The sequence below is a fragment of the Camelus dromedarius genome, chromosome 21 (genome assembly GCF_036321535.1).
Source record: "Camelus dromedarius isolate mCamDro1 chromosome 21, mCamDro1.pat, whole genome shotgun sequence".
In the NCBI taxonomy this organism is placed as follows: Eukaryota; Metazoa; Chordata; class Mammalia; order Artiodactyla; family Camelidae; genus Camelus; species Camelus dromedarius.
The window spans coordinates 30,652,555-30,671,999 of record NC_087456.1 but is presented as its reverse complement, the minus strand read 5'-3'; the positions used below and the strand labels follow the sequence as shown (position 1 = coordinate 30,671,999).

General features: G+C 34.7%; 1 protein-coding gene and 1 long non-coding RNA gene across 2 annotated transcripts in view; one reads left to right on the top strand and one right to left on the bottom strand.

Annotated features, from left to right (window-relative positions):
* LOC135318760 (guanine nucleotide exchange factor VAV3-like) overlaps window positions 1-5,350 on the top strand; it is a 349,548-nt gene extending 344,198 nt beyond the window's left edge. The window contains exon 4 of the mRNA XM_064477009.1: window positions 5,326-5,350. The gene's annotated coding sequence lies outside the window, so the exon portion shown is untranslated. The remainder of the gene's footprint in view (window positions 1-5,325) is intronic.
* Window positions 1-19,445, bottom strand: part of LOC135318761 (uncharacterized) — a 122,683-nt gene that overhangs the window by 3,532 nt on the left and 99,706 nt on the right. Inside the window, exon 3 of the long non-coding RNA XR_010377081.1 lies at window positions 390-549. This is a non-coding gene — a long non-coding RNA (uncharacterized LOC135318761). The remainder of the gene's footprint in view (window positions 1-389; window positions 550-19,445) is intronic.

Genomic DNA, 19,445 nt, shown 5'->3' with positions numbered 1-19,445 from the left:
TAATTACTCAGTAAATACGTGTAAAGGAATGATAACTGACTGTAAGTATGTCAATAAAAATAAAGCAGTGTATGTGCCAGCTCAATGAAATATGACAGAATAAGTCAAAAGAATAAAGCATTTAAAAATAATACAACAAATATTTTGGTGATTTCAACAAGTTGGAAAGTAAATTTCGCAGACAGTGAATGGACAGCCTACAGAGCTGTCCACTGCGTGGAAACTTCTCATGCTGTCCTGTCCCCCAGACCTGGGACAGTGGTGAACACTTACATAGGTGTTGCTAAGTGGTTTGCAAATATTAACCTAGTTGGTGCTGCTGTAACAACCTAGTAGGCAGGTACTGTTTGTAGTGCCCCATTTCACAGATAAGAAGTTACATAACTTACCTAAGTCACAGAGTTAGCAGAACCAGATTTAAACTCGAGCATCCGCTTCACAGGTGGAGCTCGTAGCAGTCACACGCCTCCTCCTCTGACACCTCTGCCTGCTCTGTCTCATTCCGGCCATTTTGCAAGATCTTGCACAGCAGGTCTTCTTGCTTCCAAGCTGTGAATTCAAGACACAATTCAGCACTGACTGTGTTTGGATTTTTATTTATTCTTTGACATTCTCTCACATACTTGTCTGTCTGTCTTTTTATCTATCACGTATCTATCATTTCCATCACCATCTGTTCACATATAGTTTACTTCTTCAACTAACCAGGAAGTTATAAGGAAAAACACTAAAATTTTTTCCTGACACTTGTTTTTGTCATTCATTATGCCATGTATTTTAGATAAATCATTTCAGCTTATAGCAACCAAATAAAAAGGCCATTTAAAAATCACTCTTTTAGCAAGAGACAATCCCACTTACTTAGGAACATTTGCATAGACTGATACAGATTACACTGTGGAAACATGTACATTGAGGTTTCAGACGTAGCTCAATTGAATGCTTTCCTCATTCAATTGTTACGAAATGTCAAAATAAATTTTTTTTTGTTTCATCTAGCTTTCAGCTTTCAATTCACTGTTACTAAATTTGACAAAAGCATTAAGCAACTACTAAGTGTAGGTTATGAATTCTGAAATCAGGTAATGTAATATCAAAATCAGATTAATACTCACTGATAACCTTCTGTGAAAACTTCTTACAGCAATAGTGCAAGATTAGAAATGAAGAGAAAGTAATGAAACCAAGTCTACTATGACAGTTTTTCAATATGTGTCCAGTCTTTTTACCAAACCAGATGGCAATTATTATATCCTCTTTAATATACTTATACTGGTTATTTTTACATTATTTTACTATTAAGTGAACCTTGAATTACTTCTCATATGGTTTCCATATATTCAATAACTATAAAGTATCACTGTAAAACTTTATTTCATTTCTGAGAAAATAAGTATTAACTAAATCGATTTTGGAATATTATTTTCTACCTAAGTTATAAAAATACATTCCATTCATAAGTATTTTTATCTCTTACTACTTACATATGCAAAGCATCAAAAGAATACACATAAATTTGACATACATCAAGAGAAGACAATTTTATGTCCTGTTTGTACTATATTAATTTAGAATTAGGGTATTTGCTGACCAAAATAGTGAACTCTTTGCAATTATATAATGCCCTGCTTTCTGCAGTCTTTTCTCCCCATTCTTACTGCTCCTTTATCCCATTTCAGAAACAAGAGTTGCCTTCCATTCCTCTTGGGATGTTATTCACAGTTAGTTGTCAATTTCCTTATAATTCTAGATTAAATTGACTTGAACTCTGGTTTTTTGTTTTTTTTTTCACTAGTATTTTCAGTTTCATAGTTCTCCTGAAACCTGTATGATATAGACCCAGTAGAAGGGAACTTTACTCTCAGATCTTTAAAATTTCTGATGTAGATGTGAAATATATGAGTAATAAGCAGATGCGTTAGACAGAGATTTCTGCCTTTCTGAAAGTATTCATCATAAGTGGTGAGTGAGCAGCTCCACCTACTCATATTATCAGTGTTATAGGCAAAATTAAAGCACCAATAACAAAACACATTTGAAATAACCAGGTTTTAAATAAGCAACCTGAAAAGATAAGAACATACAGCAAGCATTGCAGTGCACTAACTTAAAGGAAATTAGACAGATTAATAAGAAAAATAATCTAGGTAAGAGGAATTTGTATTAATGTTTGTTTTTTTCTTTTTTACTGTGATTCCAATTATCTTTTATTTTTCTGATGTTAAGTTTTTGGGTTTTTTTTTTTTTCCCTCCATGGATCTTTGTTTCAAAAATCAAAGCAAACCAAATCCAAACAAAAACGCCCCTAAAACACTATATTTTAAGTGCTGGATATGCCTTCTTAGAAGGAATAATAAAGAACCAGTATTTTTCTCCAAGTGACTCTCTTGCCTGGGGTTTCTTCTCCAACAGCAAAATGTTATTTTTAAATCTCCAAGTGCTTTAGCAAAGAGAAGCACTACAGGAGGGCTCGGGTTGGACTTAACGAGCAGAATGTTACCAGTTACACTCCAGACTTAACGTCTTAGCCTGGACGTGTATTAGAGGAGAAAATACAGGGAACAGGGCCAAGAGGGAAGCAGAGTTTCAAAGGAATAAAAGATACAGCTATTCCCAACAAGAAGTAGTGCTGTTTCTTAATCCACAAGTGGAAAAGCATAGAGTTTAAGGTGGAACATTATGGACAACATTAACAGAATTTTTGGAAAGACAAAAAAGATTTAGTGTTCAAATTATCCTAAAACCTTCAATCCACTTTTTCAAATGAGAAGCTTAAATTAATTCATATGTTGAGTAAGTGGTGAAAACATGCAAAATACTAGATATTTACAATGATACTTATTTTTTTAAAAAGGTTTATATGAACAAACTTCAGAACTTAATATGCTGCTTATAAACGTTCAACTCCTTATTTTGGTGTACGTGAAAACACATCAAGCAGAAAGCTAAGTGTTGTTTTGCTTTACTTCTGACAAAAAAATGCTGAGTTGGGTAAAAATAATGAGTAAAGTTTATATACCCAGAATTTAATGTTTTATATATTACAAAAATTTGCAGTATGCTTAGAATATGTTCTGGTGATACAACATTATCTGCAAGGCCAGGCATTACATTTTTTATTGTTGGTGTTTTTGTGTGTAGAATAGAATTACTCCCTAAATATTTTTTCTCAAATTAATTCAATTCACAAAATATCAAAACATGTAATATTTCTCTTCAAATACTGTAGAAAAACTAAACTTAAGAGTTAAGTATTAGGTGTATCTGTATATGTGATCTAACTTCCTAAGAAATAGTGCATAAAAATTAGAATTAACCCTATGTTTTCAAGAGAAATTTATGTTTCAACTATAGATATTTAAAATTGTTCTTTACTACCAATAAATAGGAATTGCAAATTTTCATCCAGAATATTATGAAAAAGTGGAAACCAAATACAATAAAAAAAAATACTAAACCTGTGTGCTCTCTAGAAATGAAAAAAAAAACCTTTGTGACAGAAATGCTGCTGCACAAAAGTGTGAAATAACCCACATCATCTATTTCTTCCTAATAAAACCTTTGATTGAGTCCATATTTCCTTCCAGTTACCACTCCATTTCTCTGTTCCTCTATGGGGCACGACTTCTTGAAATAACTATGCTATCCCCATTCCCTCTCAATTTATTCAGCAAGTGGTGTTGGGAATACCAGACAGCAGCATGTAAATCAGTGAACTTAGAACACTCCTTACACCATACACAAAAATAAACTCAAAATGGCTTAAAGACTTAAATATAAGACACTATAAATCTTATGGAAGAAAACATAGGCAAAAACATTCTCTGATACAAATCTTGGCAATATTCTCCTATGTCTATCCAGGCAATAGAAATAAAAGCAAAAATAAACAAATGGGGCTTAATTAAACTTACAAGCTTTTGCACAGCAAAGGAAGCCATAAATAAGACAAAAAGACAACCTACAGAATGGGAAAAAAAATTTGCAAAGGATGCAACTGAGAAGGGCTTAATCTCCAGAACATACAAACAGCTCATACAACTTAATAAATAAAAAACCCAATCCAAAAATGGTCAGAAGACCTAAATAACCAATTCTCCAGTGAAGACATACAAAAGGCCTATAGGCACATGAAAAAATATTCCATATTGCTAACTATCAGGGAAACACAAATCCAAACTACAATGAGGTATCACCTCACACCAGTTAGAACAGCCATCATTCAAAAGTCCACAAACAATAAATGCTGCAGAGAGTAGAGAAAAGGGAACCCTCCTACACTGCTGGTAGGAACGTAGTCTGGTGCAGCCACTATGGAAAACAATATGGAGATTCCTCAAAAGACTAAAAATAGACTTACTATATGATCCAGCAATCCCACTTCTGGGCATATATCCAGAGGGAACTCTAATTCGAAAAGATACATGCACCCCAATGTTCACAGCAGCACTATTAAGACAGTAACAATAGCTAAGACATGGGAACAACCTAAATGTCCATCGACAGATGACTGGGTAAGGAAGTCGTAGTATATATTTACAAAATGGAACACTACTCAGCCATAAAAAAGAATAAAATAATGCCATTTGCAGCAACATGAATGGACCTGGATATCATCATTATAAGTGAAGTAAGCCCAAGAGAAAGAAAAATACCATATGGTATTACTGATATGTGGAATCTAAAAAAAATAAAATAAATGAATTTATTTACAAAATAGAAACAGACTCACAGACATAGAAAACAAATGTATGGTCCCCTGGGGGAGAAGGGGTTGGAAAGGGATAAATTGGGAGATCAAGATTTGCAGATACTAACTGCTATATATAAAATAAATAAACAACAAGTTTCTTCTGTATATCACAGGGGACTATATTCAGTATCTTGTAGTAACCTATAGTGAAAAAAATATGAAAAGGAGTGTATGTATGTAATATGTGTGACTGAAACTTTATGCTGTACACCAGAAATGTTGACACAACATTATAAACTGACTATGCGTCAAAAAAAAAGTCAGTGCTATTTGTTGAGGTTAGTAAGTGAGAATAAAATATGAAGTTGTTCTAATCTACCTTTTCTATTCTTTATTCTTTCCAAAATTGTAAAACAGTTATCAAAAAACAAGAGCAAAAATTATGAAAACAAATTCCCCTTGTAGAAAGCTGTGGCTGCGAAGTTTTTATTAAAGTCAACTTTTCACTGTTATGCCTTCTAACCCACACTGTGTGATCTAACAAGAGCTTTCTTACTTAGTTCTGTGTTTTTCTTGCAACAATATTTTGTTCTCCTAAGGCATTAAAATGTGTATAATGATTTATCTTTCAGAAACCCCAGCAATGGAAAAGCAGCTGAAGTGCACTTTAGGGCCTCGGAACTTCCTCCAGGCAGAATAAGGTAAACGTCTTTGTATGTGTTCAATTTATTTTGCACTACGCAGCCATATTTCACTTTAGAGTATAAATGTGGTATCACTGCAAAATCACAATGGAAAAAGGTAAGTTCTCTATATATAATGATTGTAAATTACAAATGAAAACACAAAATACAAATAATAACTTATTTAAATAAGTAATAGTATTTCTGATATTTTTTCTTAAAATCTACATAAAATAATGCCTAAAAGTTTTTCCCTCCAAATTAAATAAATATGAACATAAGTTTTAGCAAATTCATGAAAATCAGTAATACTTCAGCCAGAAAAATTATATCAAGAATTTCTTAGCTAAATTACTTATAAGTAAGGTCTTCTGTAAAACTCAAGCTTGCAATAATGTACTGCTATATTAAAATTTAATATTTTATTCAAGCAATTCAAGCAAAGTTCTGTTAAGTGTAATACTGAAACATTAATTCTGTCTTGTTTCTCCTTCTTCTGTTTACTCAATAAGAATGTCCATGTTTTCCTCTACCGTACTTATTTGGTTTTTTATCCATCATTTTTATTTAATGTGTTTCAAGTAAACTCATTTTTTTAGCCTTTGGAATCCTCATCCATAACCAAAAGAAAGACATATAAAATTATCTGGGATCTAGAATTTGGATCTGGACTCAGTAAGTGGACATGATCTTTGGTGAAAAAGACAAGAGAATTTAGTCATGTATGCAGTATCATTGAATTATGAATATGTGGTATTTTTAACATGTTGCACAAGAAGAAACGTGAGTGGACTTGGGGATCCATGACCATTCAGCTTCTTGTAACACCAGTCTAGGCATATGCATTTCCTTATTCTTGCGCCAGGGGTCTAAGTGAGGACGTAAATCCGTGTTTCTGGGTGTTACAGGTGACACTGACCAAAACCAAGTACTGCGTTACATTTTCCTGAGCTAGAGTCATTTCTTTAGGGATGGACATAAGACTCAAGCAGAGGAAATGAGATTCCTTAAAGACTTTGCTTGGGACTACTAGTTCAGAGAGTTGCCTCTGACCTTGATACAGAGCATGTGGAAGATCATGGCCTGCCGCTCCACCTTAACCCAATGTGAGACCTTAAAATAAAGCAAACCAGAAGTCACGTAACCTAACTGATGGAGAGTGGGCCATGTGGACATTGCTTGAACCCTGATCAAGCTGTACTGAAGCCCGTACTATATACCCAGGACTTGGTGGTTTTATATAGGTCAATAGGTTTGTTTTCCTTCCCCCCAGCTATTTTTTTCTTAAGTACATTTCTGTTGAGTTTTCTATCATCCAGGATCTTTAAAAATCTCAACTGATCAAGAAAGATAAAGTAACTGCCCAGTGGTATTTCCTTCTTTGGGGGACTAAACCTCTTCTTCCGTCTGACCAGGTAGTTCACATTAGATGCTGCTACGTGCATCTAAACATTGTTGACTTGTCAAGACGTGGAGGTTTCCTGGCTCATTTGAGACCAACACCACCCTTTCCCCAGATATCTTAAATTATAACCAAGAAAGTGAAATATCTCTGTTGGGAAGAGTCATAACATTTCAAACCATGAAAGCTAGAAATAGTTGTTTTGAAAGCCTGTCTTTACTAGTAGAAAATGGAATTGTGAATGCTAAAAAGCCTAATAATGGCACATGGATGTAAGTTATGATATTCAGAAATGGAAGTCAAAAGACTATTTTTCAGTGTTCAAAGATCAGATAAGTTAATAGGAATTTAAAACCTAGGGAGACATCAGAAAATAAAAAGATGGAATTCTTAAAATTAGATTTTTAGAATAAGCCAATTCACATCAGGACTTGGGCTGTAATTTCAGATGCTGGACACTGGAATATTTACTTATGAGCAAAATAAATGTATAATTTCAAATAAAGCATGTGCAAAATTTCAGGTGAAGCATTAGCACATAATTGATGACATCTAGAGATAAAAGTAAAGAGACATAACAAGAAACAGAAATGTCTCGTTGAATTTTCTCAGTATCTTTTTCATTAGAACACAGACTATGGAAACAGTTGGCGATTTTGGTAAAAAAAAAAAAGGAAAGAAAAAGTTAAATTCCACTTTTAAGCCTCACTTTTCATTCTCTTTTCTGTAGTTTATTTAACAGGGACAGAATTACCTCTTGGCTTTCTTGTTTGAAAGAAGTTATGGGAGTTTAAAAGAAGAAATCAGGTTTGCAGAAGAACATGTATCTTTGGTTGCATTGCAATATTTACTCAGGCATTTAGCTCACATTTTGAAGCTGTAAAACATAACAGGCCTTGCTGACAGTGGAGGAGTCGGGAGTGCGCTCCTAGCGCAGAGACTGCACAAGAGCGAGCGCTGTGCAGTGTGTGCAAATGGACAACCTATCAGAAATAATATTTGAAGGATTTTAGGTTCTTCAGTCAAGTTTTCTCCTTCATGCACAATTTCCCAAACCTGTAAAGGTGTTATTAGAAACTTGTAATTAAAAAAATATTACTAGGATATTTATAATCATTAATAAAAGTCCTATGATATGTGGTTAATTTTGTGGCATTGATCTATGGAAAATAACATCAATCACCTTGCCAAGCTGTCCTCATCATTACAGGAATCATCAGCTGGAAAATATATTGCTATTGCTGTGTTTCTCTCCATGCTCTTTTAACTCTTCATTGGAAAATGTATTTTGTATGGGAAAAACATCCTTTTAACTTCTCATGTTTCTGCTAGTGGTTCAGAGCAGAGGTTTTAGAGTGAGCTTGTCTTTGCCACTTTTATTTTTTAACTGACTGACCTTGGGCAATTTACTTAACCCCTTTTAAGCCTTACTGTTTCTATTTATAAAAATCAATGACAAAACCAATTTTATAAACTCATTGAGAAGATTAAAGAAATAAAGCAGTGTTTTTGTTCTGATACCGGACATAGCAGTTGCTTTATATCCATAGACAAAATGGAACCCAATACCTCATAGAATCTAAAGAGACAAGCTTTGGTTTAATTTTAATAATTTTAAGTAGAAAACTACATACATTTAAGTTCTACATTGCCTTATCATGTGCCAATAGGATATGGTGTTAACTTAGTTTAATTCTGAAGATTTTTTTTTGTTAAGTCTTGAGTAAAAATATATATTGTTTTCAATTTTAAAAGATTCTAATTTTAAAAGGTGCTTTTCTTTTCTTTCTCCATGATTAGGATATGTGTAGCTGGTTGAAGGAAATGAAGACAAAAATTTAAAGTAATTTATTTAGTACAAGTCTAAGAGTACCATAATTAAAAAAAATTTTTTTTCTATATTCTTATTATTACATCAAACTGATTCTCTTTCTTGGCAAGAGATACCTGGAGGAGACTTTTAAGAATTATTTAGTCCTATTTTCTGTAATAAATACGGAAAACGTAGATGATTTAAAATGTCATAGTGAATAAAGAAAAGCTACTGGTACATAGTCTTTAGAATGGTAGGCTTAATGACTTTTTTAGAAAATACTGTGTACATATATACAGTAGATTTTATTGTTCAGAATTTTTTTAGTTTTTATTTACTGCTGATTATTTTTGATTCCATAATCACAATAAGATTCATAGTAATCCTATTTTATAAACAAAATGAGCTGTACAGATAAATCCACTGTAAGACATTTATATTTCTTCCCAGGTGATTTGAAGTACATGAGAAACTAGAATTCTGAAAAATCATTTATTTTTGTTAGCACAGCTTTTTTGTTTCTTATCTAGGAAATTCTGCAAAAATTTCAGTCTTAGATTTGAGAATTCAGATGCAATACAAGGGAAATGAGGAGAAAGCTTATGATTGGGCTTATTTTTTCCAAACAATGGAATTATTGCCTCTAGTCACGACACTATAGTCAGGTTTACCACACTGCCCTAGCAGTAAGAGTAAAGCAAATTTAGAGACTCTTTTTTTCCTAAAGAGATCTCAAAGCTAGCTTTCTGAACAGCACCCCCCAGGACACTCCAAACTCCTGTTCCTATTGGAGAATGCGACAGTTGAAGATGTGTCAATCACAAGGCCAACACTGTTGGGGAAAAAGGAATAGCAGTGCATAAAACATAAATTTAAATCAAGTTTCACTCTAAAGATGTTGTTGCCAGAATTTAAAATAGTTTTCCACTGGCTTATTAGTCCTTCAATTAAAATTGCTTTAGGATTTAGACTGAATTAACCTTAAATGGAACAAAATATTTGTATTAATTTCTTTTTTTCAGATGTAGAGTAAACACAAGTAAATATAATTTCTTTTTTCCACCTTCTCTTTTCATGTGTACTTTGGCATATAAGTAAAATAACATTGGTATAATCAACAGAATTAACTATATTGTTTGGTTTATACATTTTAAAGACAGTCTTCCTCCTTTGGGATTTACTTAACAGAAGTGTCTAATTGTGTAATCTTTCTTTACTTGTAATATTTTCACCTTAATATGACATCTCCAATACTCTCCCTCGTGTCTCTTGTAAAAAAAAATACGTAAATTTTGACAATTAAACTGTGATGTATTTACACATACGAAAAAGAGTTACCTGATTTTACTCCCGTATTGTTAGAAAAGTTTGAAAAGACTACACTGAAGTAGACAATTAAAATATATATATATATATATATATGTAACTCAATATTTGCTGGAAGAATGGTAAAACTCTGCCAAACTTCTGTAAAGTCAAATTTATAATTATCCCTCACAGAAGGTAAATTTATGGCACTTAAAGTCAGTAAGGCATTTTTAAACTTAAATACATCACTGTGGTACTTTGACATTGAGTATCCTAGTTGACTACTTAAAAGTACCCTGCACCATTTAAAGCAGGATATGTCACCTCAGCACTTTGTATTGATTGAGCAAAATTTCACTAACTGGAAGTTGAAGCATTTCATCAGGCACAGATTGTCCTGACCACGCACATTCAATAGACTCACCTGGGCCTCTAATGATAATAAAATGGCATTCCCCCACGTCCATTGTGATGAGAATAATAAACCGAGAGCACTACCCAGTTTCTAAAGCCTCTTTCTTAGAGTAAAAAGGATTCTATTAAGGAGGAAAATTGACCATGAACAATCCTAACGCCTGAAGTAAACAAGGATCATAGAAATAGCTGAGCAAAACATACTAAAGATAATGTTTTTAAATGATAAAAGGCGAATATTCCCTAGTTCTAGACTTTTAACCAAGAGTATAAAATATTCCATTTACACAGAATGATTCAACCCCCAGATAAGGCCATTATGTAGCAAGTAAGGAGACATTTACAAGCTAAGGAAGTTTAAAAAAAAAAAAAACTGTATTTTACAGTGCAGTTTCTAACCAGCGTTACTTCCACATCTCTGATACAGTGACTCTAGTATCATTTATAATACTGAAGGATGGTTGAAGAGTGTGAAAAGAAATAAAACACATAAAGAATACTGTGCTTCAGTTTTTGCACTCTTGTGTGTTGGCAAGAAATAAGAGTAAATGACTAACCCAGAAATATCTATAAATTGTTTTCTTTAATTTGAATTAACACAAGCACGTCAACAATCATTCCTATTAGAAAGCCTATTTTCTCCTGGAAATATTTCGATTTGATTACAGATAACACCATATTCAGGTCGTGTTTTGACAACACTTTGCCTGCTCTTCTCCATCCTTCAGGGCTACACAAATCAGGCCACTGTCTTCTCTTCACTTCCTCCTGACTGAACTCCCCACTTTTCCTCCTCCCACCTCGGCCCACTCCCTGTCGAATACCTTGAGTATTTTGTTTCTCATGTGAACTGGACCATTTCCTACCTTATAACCTTTTAGAGACTCCCATGACACTGATGATGACATCTGAATTCCTGTTTTTGACCTGCATTATCCCCTGAACATTTCTCTAATCTCATTCAGCTTTCCTTTCTGCAGCTCACAAAGCTCCACTCATCTTTACATTCGAGGTCCTCAAACACACCCGCCTCTTGCCTGCTGCCTCAGAGCTTTGTATCTTCTCAGGAGCCTGACATAGCTCACTCCTTCTCAGCCTTTGTGTACAGACCTCAGATGAATCACCCACCCACGAAAGCCTCCAAAGACGTTAAATCTAAAGTGTTTTTCTGCGTTAGTCTTCATACTACTACTTACTCTTCCTTTGATTTACATAAGTAGAAGTTTTATTTTTATCTCTTTCTCCATTTATACTTTTTGTTTCTGGCCTCCATCTGACTATAAACGCACTGAAGTCAAGAAAAATGCTTATCCCATTCACATACATAGGATGTATGGATTCCCAAAGTAGCCGGCGTTTGAGGGCCTAGAACGCAGGTGTTTTTTGGATATCACACCAAAAGCACAAGGGAAAAAAAAGCAAAAATCAACAAGTGGGAGTACAGCAAATTAACAAGCTTCTGCAAAGTCAAAGAGACAGTCAACAAAATGAAAAGGCAGCCTATCAAATGGGAGAAATATTTGCAAGCCATATATTGGATAAGGTGTTAGTATCCAAAATATTTTTAAAATCATACAACTCAATAACAAACAAACAATTCAATTAGAAAGTGGGCAGAGAAGCTGAAGAAACATTTCTTGCAAAGAAGACACTCAAATGGCCAACAGGTACCTAAAAAGATACTCAACATCACCAATCATCAGGGAAATGCAAATCACAACCACAGTGAAACAGCACCTCACACTTACTAGAATGGCTCCCACAAAGAAGGAACCCTTGTGCACTATTGGTGAGAATGTAAATGGGTTTGGCCACTACAGAAAACGGTATGAAGTTCTCTCAAAAAAGCAAAAATAGAACTTGTCTATGTTACAGCAACTCCACTTCTGGGTATGTATCCAAAGGAAAGGAGAACAATATCAAAAAGATATCTGTCCCCCCATGTTTATTGAAGCATTATTCATAATCACCAAAATATGCAAACAACCTCAAGTGTCTATCAACAGATGAATGGGAAGAAAATGTATACAGATATGTGTATAGTTCAGCCATGAGAAAGGAGGAGTCCTGCCTTTGGCAGGAACGTGGAGGTGCCTCTGTATCTTGAGGGTATTACGCTAGGTGAGAGAAGTCAGAGAAAGACAAATACCATATGGCATCATTTATGTGTGGAATCTAAAAAAGGCAAACTCATAGAAACAGAGTAGGACAGGGGTTTACCAGGGGTAAGGACGTAGGGGAATTGGGGAGGTGGTGGTCAAAGGATACAAACGTGTAGTTAGAAGGTAATTAAGTTCTGGAGCGCTAATGCACAGCACTGCGATTACAGTCAACACTTTGTGTTATATACTTCAAAGCTGCTAACAGACTAGATCTCAAATGTTTTCACCACAAAAAAAAAAAATGATAATTATGTGACATAAGAGAGTTTTTAGCTAATACTATGGTGGTAATCATATTATGGTATATATCAAATCTACACAATACGTACCTTAAATTTACACAATGTTATATGTCTACTATATCTCAATTAAACAACTGAAATTAACAGTGTGTGAATAGTGTGCGAATATGAAATTTCACGTGAATTATGTAAGTAAAATTACTACAATGGAGAGGTAACTAAGCAAGGAGTTAATAAGCATTGGTTCTGAAGATATACTTACTGAAGTTAAAATCTGGCTTCACCACTTACTAGCAAGATATCTTTATACCATTTTTCCCAATGGTTTATCTGACCATTTTTTCAACAGTTTGCTTGGGAAAAATAGCTTGTTCATTAATGCCACAACTATTTTACACATTGTACAATTATTTTTTTGATCCTTTTCTACAGCACTGTCCAAGAGAAATATAATTCAAGACACTAATATGAGTCATATATGTAATTTCACATTTTTTAGTAGTCACTTCAAAAATAAATTTTTTCAAAGTGAAATTAATATTGTCTTAACAAAATATTTCAACATGTATTCAGTACAAAATTTATTAATGACATATTTTAGATTATTCATTTTGCTACTAAATCTTTGAAATCTGATGTGCATTTTACCCTTAAAGCACATCTTAATCTGGACTAGGTATATTTCAAGTAGTTGATATGTGCCATAGGGGACAAGGCAGATTTACTCTGATTCAGTTTTGCTTTCAGGTGGTAAGGTTTCAGCAATGAACAGCAAAATTTGGGAGGAGGCAATATCCTAGAAACAGAAAATCATGGCCTGCATTACCAGTACAGTGCTTACACCAAGGAAGTGACAGCAGGTGCTCACTCTGCAATCATACTGCTGTGTTTAATCCAGCTTTACAACTTCTGAGTTATGAGACCTTGACCAATTTTCTTAACCTCTTTGTGCTTCAATTATTACAAGAATTCTTTACAGACATTACAGTAGTACTTATCTGTAAGAGGCAGTTATAAGGACGAAGTGAATTCATATATGTAAAGCAGTTAGGATAGTGTCTGTTATATAGTAAACACTGAATGAATGTTATGTATAGTTCTATTAGTATGATTGGTTTGGGAGACTAAAAATTTAAGCACAGAGTGGAAGTATGGAGGATGGGCGGCATGTTGCTGCAATTTTAATTAAGGTACACAGGGAAGGCATAGCTAAGTAGGTAACATTTGGATGAGGTCCTGAGTGGGTTAAAGGAGGGAACCATGTAGTCACCTCAAGTAACAACAGTCCAGGTAATGGAAACATCAACTGCAAAGCCTTTAGGGCAGAAGCACGTGTGACATGTTTATGAATTAGCAAGGAAGACTGTGAGGGAACACAGCAGAGTGAGCAAGGGCTAGAATGGTAACATGTGGGTTCAGGTGAGTCATGGAGCACAGACTCAAGGACACAGATTCCAGATACCAGCCTCCTGACTTTAATCAGTTGACTCCCAATAAAGAAATACACCTCACTTCTCCTCTTACAACATTTCTCAGCTTTCCTGGAAATGGGAGTAGTCCTGTGATTATCTTCTGGCTGACAGAGTACAATTAGAAATGGCATGCTCAGCTTCTGCACTGTGTCCCAGGCAGGCTGGCGGGGGTGGGGGTGTGTGTGTGTGACAGTTTGGCATTATTCTTTTCTTTTGTCTTGCTGGCTGAAATGTGGATTTATTTGCTGGAGCCTGAGAACCCATTTTAGATGGTAAGATGGAAGTTAGTCATCTGAGGTTGAATGAGGAGTCCCAGCCCTGATGATCCTGCCTCATCATATCTGCCTGTGAGAGGCAAATCCACTTAATGTCTTTTAAAAACACTATAATCGGGGGTATGGGTTATTTTTTAAATAACAGTGTTTCTTAATCTTCTCTAATGGCATTTACATTTAAAGATTAGTTTATATTTATTGACAGCTTGCTATGTTCCAGTGACAAGGCTGAGTACCTTGCACAAATTGTCTATTTATAACCCCCACCACACACCTATGAGTCTAATAATGTTAATATTTGCATACAATTATAGGAAACTGAAACTTATGTCAAGTAATATGTCAAAGGCTATACAACTGGAAACTAACAGGGGTGGTTTAATTCAAGGGTATCATGAGATCTGAAATAGTCTGTAATTATTACCCTCCAGTGTATATAGAAGGCTTCCAGAGAAGCAGTGCCGTAACTCAAGTAGGAGCTTTCTGGTGGTGCTATTAGGGCACCAAGGAGGTCTGGGAAAAGCTGAAATCGTGGGCCAGGATGAATTTAATGTTTCTGAGTGTTCAATTTGTATAGACTTTGCTTATTAATTAAGAACAATACCAAGTGATCTGAGAATGATTGCAGGTCCCTTCACTGATTAAAACTCTTAAAGGATAAAAAAAAAAAAATATATTTCTCAATTTTTCAAGTTTGAATACATGATACTATGCCTGAATATGTGTATATATGAACACTACTATATAGGTAAACGTGTTAACCACTAAGAGAAACTGGGTTAACTTCTTCAGGAATTTTACACACTGGAATGTATTTTGAAAGATCCTACACTTGCTTTAGTTGCAAGCAGGTAACAGTATCCAAGACTGCAGACACATGACCACATGGAGAGAGGGCTGCATCTGCGATGCACGTCCACGGAGACTGACGTGACCGCATCATTCAGTAGTACCTTCAGGTATTAATAGTCTCTTTTTTTTCTTTCTCCTGTTGACAGTTCTATTGATCACTTTAAACATTCTTGACAAAAATTATGAGTGAAATTCATTTGCAAGAAAGGAAAATTCCTTTTATTCTAGGTATAATTATTTATAGTTAAATTTTAATCTAATGCTCAAATATATTAATTTATACATATATCCAACCACTTATCCTACCAGGGCCAAAAAAAATGTAAAATATTAAAATGAATTTCCAGATGTAATTTTAATTGTCATTTACTTAGGTTGTATAAACTATTGATAAAAATTTATTCCATATGAAAAAATATTACTTATACATTCTTATAATTTAATTTTGAATATTTTATGACATTTTCTTTTCTTCCTTTTTTGCTCTATTGACCCAATTAGCTTTAGATATCCATATAAAGAAGCTCTATGCATGTATTAACTTCCAAATAATATGCACTATTTTTTAAATAATATTAATTCCTCATTATCAACAGAATTTCCACACAGGAATCAGTGTAGTAAGCTTAATGGTTGCTGATAGGTTAATTTAAAAAGAATAGTTTGGGATTAGCAGATACAAACTACTACATATAAAAAACATACATAAGGTCCTACAGTATAGCACAGGGACCTATATTCAGTATCATGTAATAACCTATACTGAAAAATGTGTGTGTGTTTACTATGTATATATGTATATATATGACTGAATCACTATGCTGTACACCAGAAACTAACACAACATTGTAAATCAACTATACATCAATAAAAAATAAAATTAAATAAAAATAAATAAATCGTAGCAATGTTTTCCTAAATACAAGGCAATAGAAATAAAAACAAAAATAAACAAATGGGACCTAATCAAGCTTATAAGCTTTTGCACAGCAAAGGAAACCATAAGCAAAACAAAAAACAACCTACAGACAGGGAGAAAATATCTGCAAATAATGCGACTGACAAGGGCTTAATTTCCAGAATATATAAATAGCTCATACAACTTTTAATAAGAGAAAAACAACCCAATGCAAAAATGGGTAGGAGACCTAAATAGACATTTCTCCAGTGAAGACATTCAAATGGCCAATAGGTACATGAAAAATTGCTCAGTATCAGTAATTATCAGTGAAATACAAATCAAAACTACAATGAGGTATCACCTTACACCAGTCAGAATGGCCATCATTCAAACGTCCACGAATAGGAAACGCCAGAGGGGCTGTGGAGAAAAGGGAACCCTCCTACGCTACTGGTGGGAATGTAGTTTGGTGCAGCCACTATGGAAAACAGTATAGAGATTCCTTAAAAAACTAAAACTAGAGTTACCATATGATCCAGCAATCCTACTTGCGGGCATATATCCAGAGAAAATTCTAATTTGAAAAGATATGTGCACACCAATGTTCATAGCAGCACTGTTTACAAAAGCTAAGACATGGAAGCAACCTAAATGTCTATGATTATTAATGTCCTAAATGACACATGACTGGATAAAGATGTAATACACACACACAGTGGAATACTACTCAGTCATAACACAGAATGAAATAATGCCATCTGCAGCAACATGGATGGACCTAGAGATTGTCATACTAAGTGAAGTAAGTCAGACAGAGAAAACACAAATATCATATGATAGCACTTATATGTGGAATCTAAAAATATGATACAAATGAACTTATTTACAAAAAAGAAAGACTCAGACACAGAAGAAAACTTATGGTTACCAAAGGTAATAATAGGAGGGGAGTGATAAATCAAGAATCAAGTAAAAAGAACTTAAATAGGACCATTTTATCATAATGGTTAAAAAAATTAATGCATGTTTTAGTACAATTATTTTGTATGTTGCAAATAGGATGCTGCTTTTCATTAATTAAAGAAAAGTTAATCTAGTATGTCCTGAGAATAATTCAAGATTCAGGGATAGAATGTTGACTAAGACAAAGTCTGTGGCCACATGCAGCTTCCATTATTCCGACAGGCGACAACCTAGTAGTAGATAACCACACACACACAAAACCATGCACGAGCTGTACTCTGGGGTACAAGGATTTAGAAAAGGATCTAAAATAATTTAGAAAAAAAGAGAGGCTTACAGAGGTGGTGAGAGAGTGGTATTCATGTAGGGTGCTCACAGAATGCTTCTTGAGTAGGTAACTTATTAGCTCAGAGGTGAATGAGGATAAAGGGAGGGCGGGAAGGAGCAGTGAGATGACCCGAAGGAAATTTATCTCAGGAGAAGGGAAGAGCTAATCCAAATCTAAGCAGCAAAACTGAGCTAGGCGTGTTCACGGCACAGCAGCGGCAGCCGTGGGTGGAGCAGAGTAAACAGAAGAGTGGTGGTGGAGGAGGTGAGCGCCGTAGCCAGGGACCGGATCAGGCAGAGTCCGGGGGATCATCATAAGGTGTTTGAAGTTTATTCCAAGAGTAACAAGTAAATATTGGCAGGTAAAGAGCAGAGGACTGCCCTCCTGACATGAGTGTTCTGTCATGTGTATGTCTGGCTAGACACAGAGGATTGTCAATACAAAGACAAAGAAATCAGTCAAAGTTTATCAATATAATGAAGATGAGAGATCGCTGTGGCTTCAAAATGATATGACATCTTAAGATTCCAGCTGTATTTGTAAATTAGAACTCCTAGTTTTAGTAAAATGCAGTCTCTTCTACCTTCACACATACAATGCAACTATTTCAAAGATAACATTGCTTATTTTGAGAAATGTTTCCTTTCAGTTAACTATCTGTTCTCCTTTTAACAGCTTACAAAAATCCATATAAAATATCAAATTATAGGATTTTATACACTAGCCCAATATAAATAGACATACACATAGATAAATGGTATGAAAATAAAATTTAGTAGCCAGGTATTATTTGTGGATATATGGCAAAAAGATGTTTAGAAAGTTAAAATGGACTCATTAATATTCTATAATGTTCTCCTAAACCTATACATATAGTGTACATACCAATATTAGACAATATTACTGCAATCTGCAACATCAATATACATTTAATGTATATCTTATTTTCAAATTAACCATACCAAACTGGGGAACATAAGCTAAATCTCTTTCCTTGTTTTCCTACACAAACATTACTCAAAAGCTTCTCTCTTCCTATAATTGATTCTGAACTCACTGGCTCACAAAACATGATTCTGACTCCCAGGTGTAACACATAATGAGTGTCATCACAGCAAACACCTAACAGAATTACAGCTGACCCTGGAATGGCATAGGGGTTAGGGGTGCCGGCCTTGCACAGTAGAAAATTGACACATAACTTAGCCCTCTGTGGATGTGGTTCCTCTGTATCCACAGTTCCACATCCAAGGATGCAACCGTCCACAGACCGGGCAGTACTATAGTATTTACTACTGAAAAAAATGCTTATAAGTGCACCTGTGCAGTTCACCTGCATGTCATTTGTAAGTCAAATGTATATGACGCATGCGATAAAGCATATAAAAGAAAAGGGCTTGGAACATAATATTTTTTTATCATAAAGTCATTAATCATCAAATTAATATACAACTGACTAGTATGAGTAGAGTAATATGGGAGAAAATAAAAAATAAATTTACTAATGAGTACTATAAAATAATAAATAACTGACTAGTGAATAATATAAAGAAAAGAATCTTAGAGTTAGCAGTTGACCATGAACATTTTGGTCTATAGGAACTGAAGACATAGTGCTACGATGGTTATTTTAATGTGTCAGCTTGACTGAGGCACAGAGCGCCCAGAGGGATTACAAATTATTTCTGGGTGTGTGTATGAGGGAGCTTCTGGGTTAAGGAGACCACCCTCCCCAGTGTAGTGGACATCATCTAGTCTGTTAAGGGCCTTAAAAAAAAGGGAGAGGAGAGGAGAATTCGGTCCCTCTGTCTGACTGTCTGAGCTAGGACACTGGTCTCTTGCTCTTCCATTGTGACTCACACCATCAGTGCTCCCTGTCCTCAGGCCTTCACATTCCAACGAGGATGACACCATTGGCTTTCCAAGTCTGATGCTTG